This window comes from Manacus candei, unplaced genomic scaffold, assembly GCF_025592945.1.
Source record: "Manacus candei isolate 608988 ecotype Guabito, Panama unplaced genomic scaffold, ASM2559294v1 h1tg000047l, whole genome shotgun sequence".
Classification (NCBI taxonomy): domain Eukaryota; kingdom Metazoa; phylum Chordata; class Aves; order Passeriformes; family Pipridae; genus Manacus; species Manacus candei.
In genome coordinates this window covers 5,926,251-5,939,501 of record NW_026138095.1, presented here as the reverse complement: position 1 = coordinate 5,939,501, position 13,251 = coordinate 5,926,251, and positions in this window count along the sequence as shown.

The window sequence follows — 13,251 nt, the reverse complement described above, 5'->3', positions numbered from 1 at the left end:
TCCTATTGAAATTTTGCTTTCTCACAGGGCCCCCTTGAGCTGCCACCCCTGTATCTGAAATGAAGCACCACTGACTGAAGGGCTGGTTTCAAACCTCTTTAAGACCCATATGAAGAGTCTGTGCCCTGCAGCAAGTTTGGCAGTCAGCGCTTTAAAAAATAAACTCGGCTACAGAATGATGATTTGCATAGAGCATGGTGACTAAAATTAGCCTGCCTCCACTCCATCGCGGGAGGAAGTCTGACTTGCCACTGCAGTTTCAGGTTTCTTGGCTTCAGGAGAAAGTCATAGCACCCGAGGAACACAGACGTGTCTTCTGTGCAGTCCTGCTCCTCTTGGCTGGCACTGCTCTCCCAAGCTGCATCTCAAAGCTGTCCCACAGCACCAGCAAAAGCCTCATTCTTCCTAGCATGGGAAACCAGAGTGTGCTGAAACCTGTGAAACCCTTATTTTCAGGATGAAAATGTTTGGAAGACGATTTACTAAGGAGAGAACGTGTTGCAGGTCGCAAGATGGTCTGTCCTGGAGGTAGGAAGGGTAGAACCTCTCTGAGAGTTGAATACCACGTGCAAGAGAGGTTTCTCAAAGCAGGGGTGTGCTGAGAGGTGCTCTGGAGGAGACATACACAACGTAAAGTTGGTTTGGGATTGGTAATTTAACCTCCATTAGCTGCTGGATGAAGGTGAGGTACCCCAGCTTGGTTCTCAGCCGTGGCCCCACAGCATCCTTGTGTAACAGCTCGTGTTCCTCTGCCATAATTTAATATTGTGATTTGGCTGGGCGAGCAGCTCACACGCTCACTCGGTCTCATTTAATTCTGCAGATGAACAGATGTCCATAGGAGGTCATGCTAGTCCACCATGGATGTCTCTGTCGAATTTAAATTATTCAAAAAGTCAGTCATCAGCTAAGTGCTAAGCTGTTGGGTTTGGGGTTTTTTTTTTTTGTTGTTTTTTTCTTTTTTTTTTTTTATTTCAGCTTGAGATGTGGCTATAGCTTCTCTCCCCAAGATGTATAAATAATTCATGCATTTATGTAGTGGGATCACTCGGGACCTGTGCTGAAGAGTGCTGCTTGCTCAGATCCCCCTCTCACCTACCTCACGAACTCAGCTCAGCTCAGACTCTTTCATCCACCCTCCACAACTGATGGTTGGGGTCGGGCCATGAGCCCTCAGGCCACATTTCTCGGGGTTTTGGTTCTGTCCCTGTGAGGTTCCAGATGCCTTTGAATCTGAGATCACAGCTACTAGAGGTTTGTAGCTTAATACTTGTATTAAATTTGTGCAAAATAAACTTGCTGTAGAGACAATCCAGTTAAGTGTTGGAGTTCATATTTTATATGAACGCAAGCCAGCAACTAATTTCATTTTCTGCTCTGTTATAGAATTGAAAGGTAATGATTCACCCTTAAAAATACATTTAAAATGATTTAGTTACTACTTTGACTGCAGTATATATCTTAGGGAGGGAGCCCAGAGTAAAAGCTCACTGATGTGCAGAGTCCTGCCTGGATGCAATTAGGAACAGAACAGCCCCATGACATGAAATCCGATGATACATTGAACTTCTGACCTATAGGAGAAATCTGATCGTCACCACCCAGCTTCTTCTTCATTTCAGCTCTGTTCGGGAAAACAAAAGTCTTCATTCAACATTCAATTTTCTCCACCCTTCACCACTGGAATTTTTATATGAGCTGAATTAAATATGCCAGACTTTGAAGGTAGAAGTTCCAAGTGGCTAAGTGAAATCCATGGTGTCTTTCTGTTTCTTTAGCTATTGTCATTAAGCCTTGTTCTCTTCTAATGAGGCCCTACAGGAAAACGAGGTGCTGCTGTGTCCAGCTTCACTGTGGTTTAAGCAGAATAAAATACTGACTCTAGTATTAATGCATTATTTTTTGCCTGGACTGGAGGCAATCATTGTTTTTTTGCCTGCTTTAGCCACATTCCCTGCTCCTAAGTTATTAAGTATTAACCCTGAAGTCCTTATTCAAGGTTCCTATTATCCAAGGCAAAGCTTGAGCAAGGCACAGACTACACAAAGTTTAATTTCTGTGCAGCAGCGGCGAGTTGGGGTAGAATCACCCAATAACCTGCTGTGTGTCACGGCCACGGGGCTGACACCTCTGCAGTGTTGTGTGGAGATAATTAGGTCTTAAAAGGCATACCACCAAGCTGGATGGAGGCCAGTTCAGCAGTCCTGCTTATCTGAGCTCCTGCTCAACTTTATGCACATCGCTCTTTGCTCGTCCACGGCCGAGCTCCACGAGAGCCGGGCGTGCGTAAGAGGACGAGGGCTCTGCCCACCCCTGCTCTGATAAGCTAAAAACAGATTGAAGGTCTAAGTCAACTTGCACTCAAGCATGTGATAAAATTCTTTGCCAAACTGGGGCCTAAGTCAGTGTGCTTTTAGGGTGGAACTCAAATAACTGCTCTTGGAGGAGGAAGAACAGGCAGGAGAACAGAGCCAAAGGTTCTCCTGGGGTGAAGGGCTGGGGTGAGCCCGAGCAAATGGGGAAATGGCATGATCCAAGGGAGGGAAGGATTGTGTGACTGGCTCTGTGGCTACAGCTTGGGAGGAGGAATTTCCTCGTGGGAACATTTCCAGGAGGTTGAGGAAATCGCCTGCTTTTCTAAGCTGAAGCAACTGATAAAGGAGGGGTGAGAACTAAGTTTCTCGCCTGTGCTGTGGCAGTGTCACTAAGACACAGTGCGAGTGGTACTTTGGGTTATGGTGTCCAAAATAACACTCTTGCTTTAGCCCTTGAAAACTCTGAAAGGGTAACAGAGCTCATCTCCCATAAGCATCTGTGGCCACCATTCAGGAGGTCTGTGGCAATGGCTTGTGTAGTTGAGGACAAAAATAGCCCAGGTCTAAGATACCAGTCCCAGATTTCACCTTCAGTTCTGGAGACCAAGTGTTAGCTGAGTCCCTGGAGCTCCTCATCACACCAAGCTGCTACTGCTGGGCTGCCTGCTCCCTGTGTTTATGCTTCCTTTGGGGCTTTTGAGCCACTTCACAGTTCCTTGTTCTAAAACATGCTGAATCTTCTTCATCATGAAATCAGAGTGAGCTTCTGTCCGTCTGAAAGAATTTGTGGGAAAGGCATGGAAGGACCAGAAAGCATTATCAACACATAAATGGTTCAGGCTTTTGTCCCTTTCTGGAAAATAAGCAAATTGCAATCTGGATAGGGGGGACCTTAACTTCCCAGGAAAACTCTTCAGTACATCAGGAGCTACACTCTGAAATTGGTAGAGCTGTGTGTGCAAGAACCCAGCTTCCCCACACACAAAGACACATTTGCTAGAGCCAAAAAAAATCTGTGAAAGACAGAACCAAACAACCTCCCAAAAATGCATTCCCCCCTAAGGGGGCTTTTGGGCACTCTGCAGGCTGACAAGAGGCTTGGAGCTGTGCAGAAAAGCTGTTTCTGGAGATATTTCCACTACACAGAGGGAAAGAAGGCTTCATGCCTGAAGGATCTCCTTGATTACATCTCCATTTCGTAGGCGCCATCTACAACTGGTTAGAACCTAAAAATGGCAACTTCTTCTGCTCAGAAGAGACAGCAGCCTCTTTTCTCTCCTTACTCCAGAAAAAAAAATTGTTTTGAACCGATTCCTTTAGATAAATACCACTTAGAAGTAAGTGTAGCACTCAGGATGAGTCTCGTGTAGGGATTTGCAGTCACTTTTCATGCCACAGATCACAAATTAATTAAGAAAATCTTGTCTCTTGGAAACTCTTCTATTCACAGTCACATCAAATCACTGTAGCAGTAGTTTGCATGGAAAAATAACGTTAGGGATATTTTTATTTTTAGCTGTCTTAATGAAATATAGCAGATGGAAATAAAGAGGAGAAGCCCGTCCTATGTGACTAGCCATCTGTCTGGGGATCAGCAACAAGTGTTTCATGGATCACAGCTAGAAAATTAGTGGGTAATTAATGTCAGTCTTCAAGCTACCTTACAATTCTTCACCCTCATTATTCTACTCTGTACTGTGGCTTTCAAACACCACCCATAACTTACCCAGCCACGAGAGACACGCTCGTGGCACCACCCTTACCTTTGGAGTACTGAACCTTGGGTTTACTTCTCTGCCATCCCTCCCTCCCTCTCACACAGAACTGCAAAGCTGTCAGCAATCACACAGCCATCCACTCTCCCTGAGCCCAACTACCAAGATCCTAAGGACTGTTCCAGTTAATCTAAATTTGCCTCAAAGATGTTCATATCCCACCCTCGGTTCTACAGCACACCAAGCACTGGGATCTGTACTAAGCATGTCGTGGAAACCAGGCTGCTAACTTGAACACAGGGTAAAGAGCTATTATCCAAAACTAGTTTTCTGTGTTGGGTTTATTTCTGACACGTTGCTTTTCCCAGTTTGTTGACTAGCTAGTCTGGAATCTCGCTCTTCAAACCCGCTGCAATTACTTCTACGCACTGTTCAGCTGGAGGAAGCCTGTCTTGTTTAATGACATCCTAAACAGACACACAATCCTGAATGCTGCTAAAGGTCACGCAGCCTGAGCTTTTGGAGATGAGATGCTTGTCCAGTGTTGTCATCGTTATACCCTCTCAGTGCCCACACATGCTGCATTACGGCTCCGGTTTGTTCTCCCTTTCCTTTTTGGGAAAATCAATGCCTTCTCACAAGAAGGGTTTTGTATTTCACCATTACAGAGTATTGCTTATTCTTCTCTGGTAACAGGATATTGTTGTGGGGCTGTTTTAACTTTCTTTATTGCCTCCATTCCTCCAGCTGCTACAATTCACTCGATATTGGTTTGGTTATTTTTATGCTTTGATTTAAGAACAGTGTGCTCCGAGGCTGCACTTTAAGAAATGCCCAAGGAGCAGAGCTAAGGGAGTCATCAGCTTATTTACTGGACTGTGCTGAGCCCTACACGATGCCTTAGGAAATAACCTCTCTTGCTGGAAATCCGTGGCTAAGTGGTAAAACTCTACTGTATGGCATAAACATAATTAATCTTCGCAAAACCCTGGAAGCACAATGTCTGAACGTGACGTAGCAGGGGGAAATTGTGTTATTCCTCATACAGAGAAAGTGGCCACACTGACAGAGCTTAAATCTAGGGAATGCTGTTTGTAGACCTACTAAGGTTTTGGCTGTCTATTTAGTTTTATGTCCCCTTTTTTTTACCTTCTGAACGGGTGAGCAATCACAGTTTGCTGACAAACACCAAATATTTGCAAACACATTTCAGTCTGCCCTTCCCAAGCTTGCAGGTGGATTTTACAGGTCGTGGAAATGTCAAATGTCTCCTCCATTCTGCATCAATACCTTCAACATCTCACCCCTCCTCCTTCCAGCCCACCCCAGGGCAGCTGAAGGCATTGGTGGTGGCTGTGCTCAATGGAAGGGCCAAATTGGCCTGCAAGGCCACTGGTCCTTTTCAGCATCACACCCACCCAGGGAACCAGGGCTGGGACAGGACTGGGACGTCAGTCAGAGGGATGCCACCAATCAGCCCCTCCCTTCCCACTTTTCACTGAAAACACCTGTAAGGAAATTATTAAAATGCACCTGGCCTCGTGTAGTGAGGTGTAAATTAGAGGAGCAGATGTGAGGTTTAGGTGTGTGCTGCCTTTCCAGGTGAGCCATCCCTCCAGAGCCGTGTCCGTGTGCCGTGTGGAGGCAGGTGGAGCAGCTGGGCTCACCCTCATGTGTGGGACACACGTGTGAGTGAGCAACTGAGCGGTGGTTTGCTTTGACAGGGTTGATCTGCCGAGAAAATGGGGATTGTGGAGCCTCCCCACTTCGTAAAGAAACCGTGGAGTTGATCTAATTAACACACAGAGGGTTGCTAGAGAACTGCAAAGGGAGGGCTTGTGAGATGTGAAATGCCATTTGCTTTTTAATGAAGAAAGGATGAAGAGATGATCTTAAAAACAAACACATACGCAGTGTCATGTGCCTTCTGCGCATTCTTTGCAATGGCCCAGTTTCTGTTTCAGTTTCCTGTGCACATCTGGGTGTGCACAGCTGGAGGGGGAGAATGAGCATCTTCTGCTTTTTTGCTCCCTGGAGGCTGGACAGACATAAGAGTGAGTGTGCAGAGGTGCTGCTGCCCAGAGGGGGGTGATCCCCACTTACTCCTTCACTGCACCCTTGGCTGCACTTCAAGAACATATACAGCCAGAAGACTGACTTTCCTGGTATTTTATATCCAAATTAAGGCAGTAAAGATAGCAGGGTGTCTCCAGATGTTTGTCTCATTTCTTTTCTGTCTAAAGTTTCAAGCAGCCAGACGGTTGCACAGAGACCAAGATGAGGGAATTTTTTCATGTGCTTTACCTCAGGCAAATCCCCCAACAGTGAATTCAAAAGTCATTTTGGAAGAGCTGTTGGCTCTTTGCTGTGCTTTCTGTTTAAACCCCAGGAACCAGGCTGAGCCTTTTGCAAGGCAGGCAGCCGTGTTGCCAAGAGGGCTCTGATGAGAGGCCGGTGCTGTGGCAGTGAGGCCAAGCTCAGACCTCGTTGCAAACCCTGTCCATGCACTGGGAGGGGCTGATGCCCCCAGCCACACCAGGGTGTGAGCCTGAATCCACTGGTTCAAAGCCATCTGGGGGCTTGGGTACACACTTGGGGCCCTGCAGTGTGTGCAACTCCAATTTGCCTCCCAAGGAGCACAGGGATCCTTTACCAGGTCTTACATTACCTTCTCTTTTCCACCCATCCCAGCCTGTTGTTTTCACTACTCGTAGCAGCAGTCAAGCAACACAGAGCTCATTTCAAAATCCACCTCTGCTCCCGTGGCCAAATTGACCTCCCAGCTATCCAGGAACCGGTAACCAAACCTGGTGGCTTCACGGGCTCAATGGGCTGTGAATGACGCACGACACAACCATCCTCTCCCTGCTGCTATCCCACACAGAGAACTCTAAGCCTTTTCAGGGTATATTTAACCTGAGGCTCTACCTCCCTGTAGGGATAGGGCTGGGATTTTTCAAATGAGACCACTGGGAATTGGTTGCTCAATTCCAATTGTGTTTCAGGGGATTTGGGGAATAACTCACAGCCTCTTTTAAGAGCTCACAGAATGGCAATGGAGATGAATTTGCAGGCTGTCCACAGAGGCAGATCGCTGAGGTTCATTACAGTACCAGTTAAATATCATTTATCTCCTTTGTTGTCTCAATCCAGTTACTTATTTCCCCTTTGGAAAGCCAAAGAGTTGGACACATGAGTTGGCTGGACAAGGTTCTCCTTTCAACTGTCATTCTCTGTTTAGGAATAATACCTAGAAATATCTTTTCCTCCAGAGTCTTAAGCCTCCAGCCAGGGCAAACAACTGCTTATTGCAGGAGTTTGGATCCAAAGTTTACCACCATTCATGGAGAGCTGGATCAAAGGTTTTGGTTTGGCTGATGATAGAGAGACAAGCAAAGCTGAGTAAACCCAGATCCGAACTCCTCCCAGTGTCAGTGGCCAGAGACTGGGCTGCTTCCAGCTTATCTTCACAGAAGCCCATGGCCTGAGCTGCAAAATCAATTCTGAAGCAGCAGAACAGAAGTGTTTGGGTAAAAGTGCACTGCTGTTACTCACAGTAAATAAATGCATGAAGTAAGACGTGCTGTGGTGAAGAAAACTGCACCTGAGGGGTGATATTCGGAGCACTGAGCTGCACCCCCGGGATTTGCACCCTGGGGTGGCCTGGTGGCTGCTCTCACGAGGAGGCAGCCAGCACCATCGCAGGCTCCTTGGGGAGCTGCAAGCATTTCCCAGGTTGTAATCCAGCCCAAAGGGCTTCGGTCCCTGGTGTAGGTGACATCCAGCACAGCTGCCCGGGCGCTGCAGAGAGGAGGGAGAGATGCGGACGGCGCGTATCGTGACATTCGATCCGAGGAATCACAGCTGAGGCACTGGCAAGCCCCGACAGGATTCCTGCTGCCGGCTGTAAAGGGCAGGGAAAGGCGCTCGGCCGGGAGATCACCCCGTGCATGGGCGGGATGCTCCTGCCGTGACATCGCAGCCGACCCCCATCACAAGCCAAATTCTCCCCCTGATCCCTCGTTTCACTGAGCAGCACAAACATGAACTTGCCTTTGCAGCTGAAGGAAAAGGGCAACCAGATTTCTTGTCTCCATCAACCCTGTCCTGACCGTTCCGGTGTTGTGAGTTCAAGATCCCTGGTATTTTTTGAAGCCTGAAGGCTGCTGGAGTGCAACTAGTTCCCTGCCTTGACCTTCTAATGTTAATGTTTGAAGACTGTTTTCATTAAATGGTAAGAAACTATAAAATAAAAAATAAAATGCAAACCCCAGATTTTTAATCACTAATGGCAGGAGGAGGATACAGAAAAATGACTGCAAGCCCTCACACAGGTAAAATTACAATGCAGAAAACTCTATCCTACTTTTCAGCACTGAAATTCTCTTTTCCAATAAAGCATGCCTGCTGAGCTGGGGTGTTTCCCAAATGAAAGCAAGTTTTTGAGCCATTTTTGGATGCCATTCCAATGGGCACACGCCTGAATGCTCTTCTGAACTTCTGCCTCCCAAAGTACCTCTCAGCTAAATACCTGGTAGCTGCTGGAGCTGACAGCATTGAGGATCCTTATGGGACAGATCCTTCAAAAACACTTAAAAATCAAAATATAAGCAAGCCAGTTCCTGCTGGTTTTGGTTTTACCAGCCCTTGCAAAAGCATCACCTTCAGTTTCCAAAATTGCTGCTGTCTTTCTTAGGACCAGGATGATCATTGGGCTTACTGGGTTGGAGGATCGGGGAGTCCAGGCTCTCATCCCTCTTCCTCAGTGTTTGGGAATTTTACTCCATGGCCTGGTTTAGCCATACACTAAATGAAAGAGGTAACACATAAAAAAGGCAATAAAAGCAACATCCTTGTCCAAATGCCCCGTGCCTAGTGAGGCACAAGGCACCCCGTGTACACCCTGCTCTGCCAGCTGTTGGGAGTGTGGTTGCTGTTTCTCTGGAGATGGTGTTGCAGGGCTTGCCCTCGGTCACCCTCCCCATCCTGGGTGACAGGCTCGTGCAGCAGGACCTGCTGCCTTTGGGGACATGTGCATCTTGATCTTACTCATGGCTCAAAAATAACCAACTTTGTTTTCACATCCGTCTCAGCAGCGCGGGGTCAGGTGGGCTTTGGGTCTGCCTCAAAGAGCTGGAGACCAGCCCAAGTCTGAAAGGTTTTAGGGATGTTTTGTGCAACCAGAGAGTCTTATGAGGTGAGAAGAGGAGCAACCAAGCCAGGAGAAACTTGCTGCTGCTTCCAGCCACAGCTCAGGTGAGGCCAACTATGAACATAACCCTTACCCAATGCTTTTCTCTTAAATTTTTTTCATCCCATGAGTGCAAGCTGAAGCTGTGTTTCCAGTCTAGAGGAGCCACACTGAGCCAGTGCTCTCTGCAGCACAGCTCCAGGTTGCCTTACCTGCCCGTTTGAACCTGGTTTTCTTACCCAGGTTGCATTTTCTGAGGCACAGGGACATTCTCACTGGCAATCCTCAGAATGCCTTGCCCAGGGGGACTGGTGAACCTCCTCATACTAACAGAATACACACAGAAAGACCTTGCTACTGCCACCCAAATTAATGCGTGGGAAGACACAATGTGTGTATTAAATAATACTTAGCAGTCCAAAGGGTTAATTGTAAGGGCTAGTGGAGAAAAAGAAGCTCTCAAAAAGCTGAATTTTTGGGCCCATCACTTCACTGTGCATCTGGGCCTCCCACACTGTCTGGTTTGATGTGAATCTCTCACACAGGGACTCTGTGTGCTCAGAGCCCCCACTGCCACTCAACTCCCTGCGGGCAGATACATGTGTGTGTAAGTGATACACATCACCCGCCCACGAGTTGCAACTAATTAGCAGAAATACCCTGGTATTCCATTTGATCAGCCTGTCAGTCAAAGAGAATCCCATGGTCCTTTCTGATGTTCATCCCAGGGCTGCAGCCATCCGCTGTTTGCTGCTAAAACCGAGTCCATAAAGACTTGTGGAAGCATCCAGCTGGTAACGCCTTGCACCAAAGGCCTGGGCTTGGGCTCAGCAGCAGGGGAGCTACAGCACAAAAAGAGCACTAAATAAACCCAATCTCAGCACCAGGGTTGGTACAAAAAAGCCATAAAAAGCTGCAACAATGAAAAAGAAAAGTGCACGACAACAACAAACGCCAGATCCTGACATGAAGGGGTTTTGTTTGGAAGAGGCTGCCTAAAATTCCCTCTCCTGAGGGCGGTCACATGTCCTGTCCCAGCAGGATTACTGCTTGCACACACATGCGTACGTCAGCCTGTATTCATAGCCCCAAAATGTTCCTGTCAGTTGGACACTCCACAAATACCAGAAAGACTCAAGATGCTGCTTCCCCTGCCCCTGCCCACCCTGTTGTTGTTGCCTCTGCCTGTTTCATCCATCACCAGTCCCGTCCCCAGCTCCGCCTCAGCATATGTTGCAGGAGGAGAAATATAATTAAGTTGGGAAAATTCATTTTGAGGTAACCAGATGTCTTGCACCACCCTGAACGTATTTCCCACACCTTAATTAGCAGAGGGGAGGTGGCTGCCCGTGGCCGAGCAGTGCTGATGGCAGGGGCTGCCAGACAGCAGAGGGGCTTCTCACTCCAGCACAGGGAAGCATCTTCTCCAGGAACACGTCCTGCAAAGGCTCTTGGAGCACTGACGTGGGTTTGGAGAGGACTCAATTTCTGGTGCTCTTCACCTGCACACATCCTGATAGCCTGTAGACAGGCTTAAGCTGTGACTTCCTGTTGCCTTCCTCGGGGCTGCAGGCTTGATTTATTACAGATGAGTGTGGTTGTGTGTTCCGGCACCAAATCCACGTTGTGAGTCAGTGCAGGCACTTCTGGGTGCTGTCTGGGCGACTTGGTGGTGGCAGTACCACACCTGTACTGGGACAATGCGGGCACAGGAGCTGCACACACTAAGCCAGGCTTAGCTGTGGACCTACAGCACACCCCGTGACAATGGCATTTCCAGATTGCTGTTTTACAGGAAGTGCCTTGTTATTCCATAAAATGTTGCAGGACACCCCAGGGCACAGACTCAGTCCAGAAGTTTGCATGGAGCAGCAAAGCTGGTTTAGTTCTCTCCAAAACCCCTTCACTCCTCTGCCAAAGGCTTAAATCTCTCTGAGGGCCTTCAGGTGAACTCCTGGCTTGTGGAGAGGGAAGGGAGTTGCAGAGAGGGGATGGAGTGATGCTGGGAAACCCAGAGACAATGGGGAGCAGCTAGGAGAAGCAGCACAGAAGGGAAGAAGCTGCCCAGGTCACTGCTTCAGGAGAGGGTTTTCCCCTATGGATGTACCACTCTCTAGGGAACTGGGCACTGGCTATTTCTGTACTGCTGTCAGCAGCCAGGAGCTGTGGGATATTCCTCTCCCAGCCCTGCTGTCTCCCCCAGGGCTGGGTTTCCTCCTCCTGTCCCGTCCAGCTCACTGGGTCCCTGCCAGAGGCTCTGGTGCCAAGGGAGGGGTGACACAACACCCGCCTCCCTGGAGCTGGGAGGATTAGGGGAGGGACTTGGAGTTCTTCTCCAACTTGTGCCCTTGTCACCCTGTTGCTCCCTCATCTCTGGACGATCCTGCTGCCCTCGTGCTGGGTGTGGCACGTGCAGCAGGGATGCATCTTCCCTTGCTGAGAGCTCACCAAGCTCCCACCTCAGCAGTGCAAACCCCCAAACCAGACCCCCACAGCCACACAACACCCCATTTGTGTATCCTCAGCTGTGTTCGGAAACAGCTGAGACAGACCCACCATGGACTCAGTTTCCAGCAGGAGTGGCTGTGCAGGGGCTGCCCTGGGATGGGGCCCTGATTTTGGGATCAGCTGCCACACTCCGGCTGCAGCCCCGTCCGGGTGTCAGCTGCTGGCTGAGCAGAGCAGTGCCCGTCCCCCCACACCAGCAGTGCCTGTCCCCCCACACCAGCAGTGCCTGTCCCCCCACACCAGCAGTGCCCGTCCCCCTGCGCCCTTGGATCCCTCTCGTTGTGCCACCCAGAGATAAAAATATTTCCCCAGCTGCTGCCCACCTGGTGCTGGAGACGAGTTTAGGAAACAGCAATAAGAAACTGAAAATAAAAGGCTGAAAAGAGGCAGATAGAGGGCTCACACCAGAAGTGAGAGAACTAAAAATAGTGGTGATACGATCTGTCAGAGCTATAGGTCATTATTAACTGCTCGAGTGGCTTTGGGCATCAAGCAAGTGCCTCTCCAGCAATAGGAAACTCACAGGGGTTTAACAGCCCAGACAGAGTGTCCTGGACTTCCAGCATGTCCTGGGCTCCTGGCTGGACACTGCTGAAAATAGAAGATGTACGGACAGTCCTGTGATGGGCTGATGCCAGGCACTGGTGGGGCATTCCCCTTCCTTTGCACTGGGGTCCACCACACTCCTTTCATCCCCCACCATGCAGCTGTGGGGCTTTCCCCACAGGAGGGGATGAGCCACCCCCTCCTTCAGGGAGAGTAAAGGCCCTGGAGGGGCAGGCAGGCACTGACCCAGGGCCACCATCCTCCCTTTGGGCACAAGCCCATTGCTGTATTCCCAGTAGCTCTCAGGAGCTGCTGGGAGATGGATGCATGGATAAGCCTCAGGAGCAGCTTGAAGGGAGCCTGCATAAGGCTCTGGCACATCTGCATTTCCTTCCCTGGAAAGGAGAATGCAACACCTCTGAGCCATCTTCCAGTCTGGACACACCATGATCCCTGCACCTTCCATGGGGAATTCCCAGCCCCTTGCTGGGACCAGCACTGGGTGCTCCTGGCTGTGAGGGACTGCCTGTTCCTGGGATGTCCCAAAATCATCTTCAACAAGAACCTCCTACACGAAAATATATTTTTACCATAACCATAATCCTCACCCAACCATTCATTATCTTAGCCTTCTCAGCCTTAGATCTGATACTATTTTATATCGCATTCGAAGCTACCCATGACGCTAAAAGAAGCTAAAGCAGCTACAAACCATAAAGAACATGGTGTGTGTGGTGCTCCCTATGACCTGTGCAGAAGCCTGATGCAACCTGTGTGCTGGGAACAGCTCCTGTGTGGCAAGGCCAGAGCTGAGGTGGATGGAAGCATCCTGAGATCCATGTGTGCCAAAGGTACTGAGGTCAGCAGGGGAGGTGAGCAGGGGCATCTTTGCAAAAGCACTTTGCAGCTGATGTGGGTACCCGGTCAGATCCCAGTTCCCCACCTTCACCCACACACACCCTCCTGCTTTACAGCC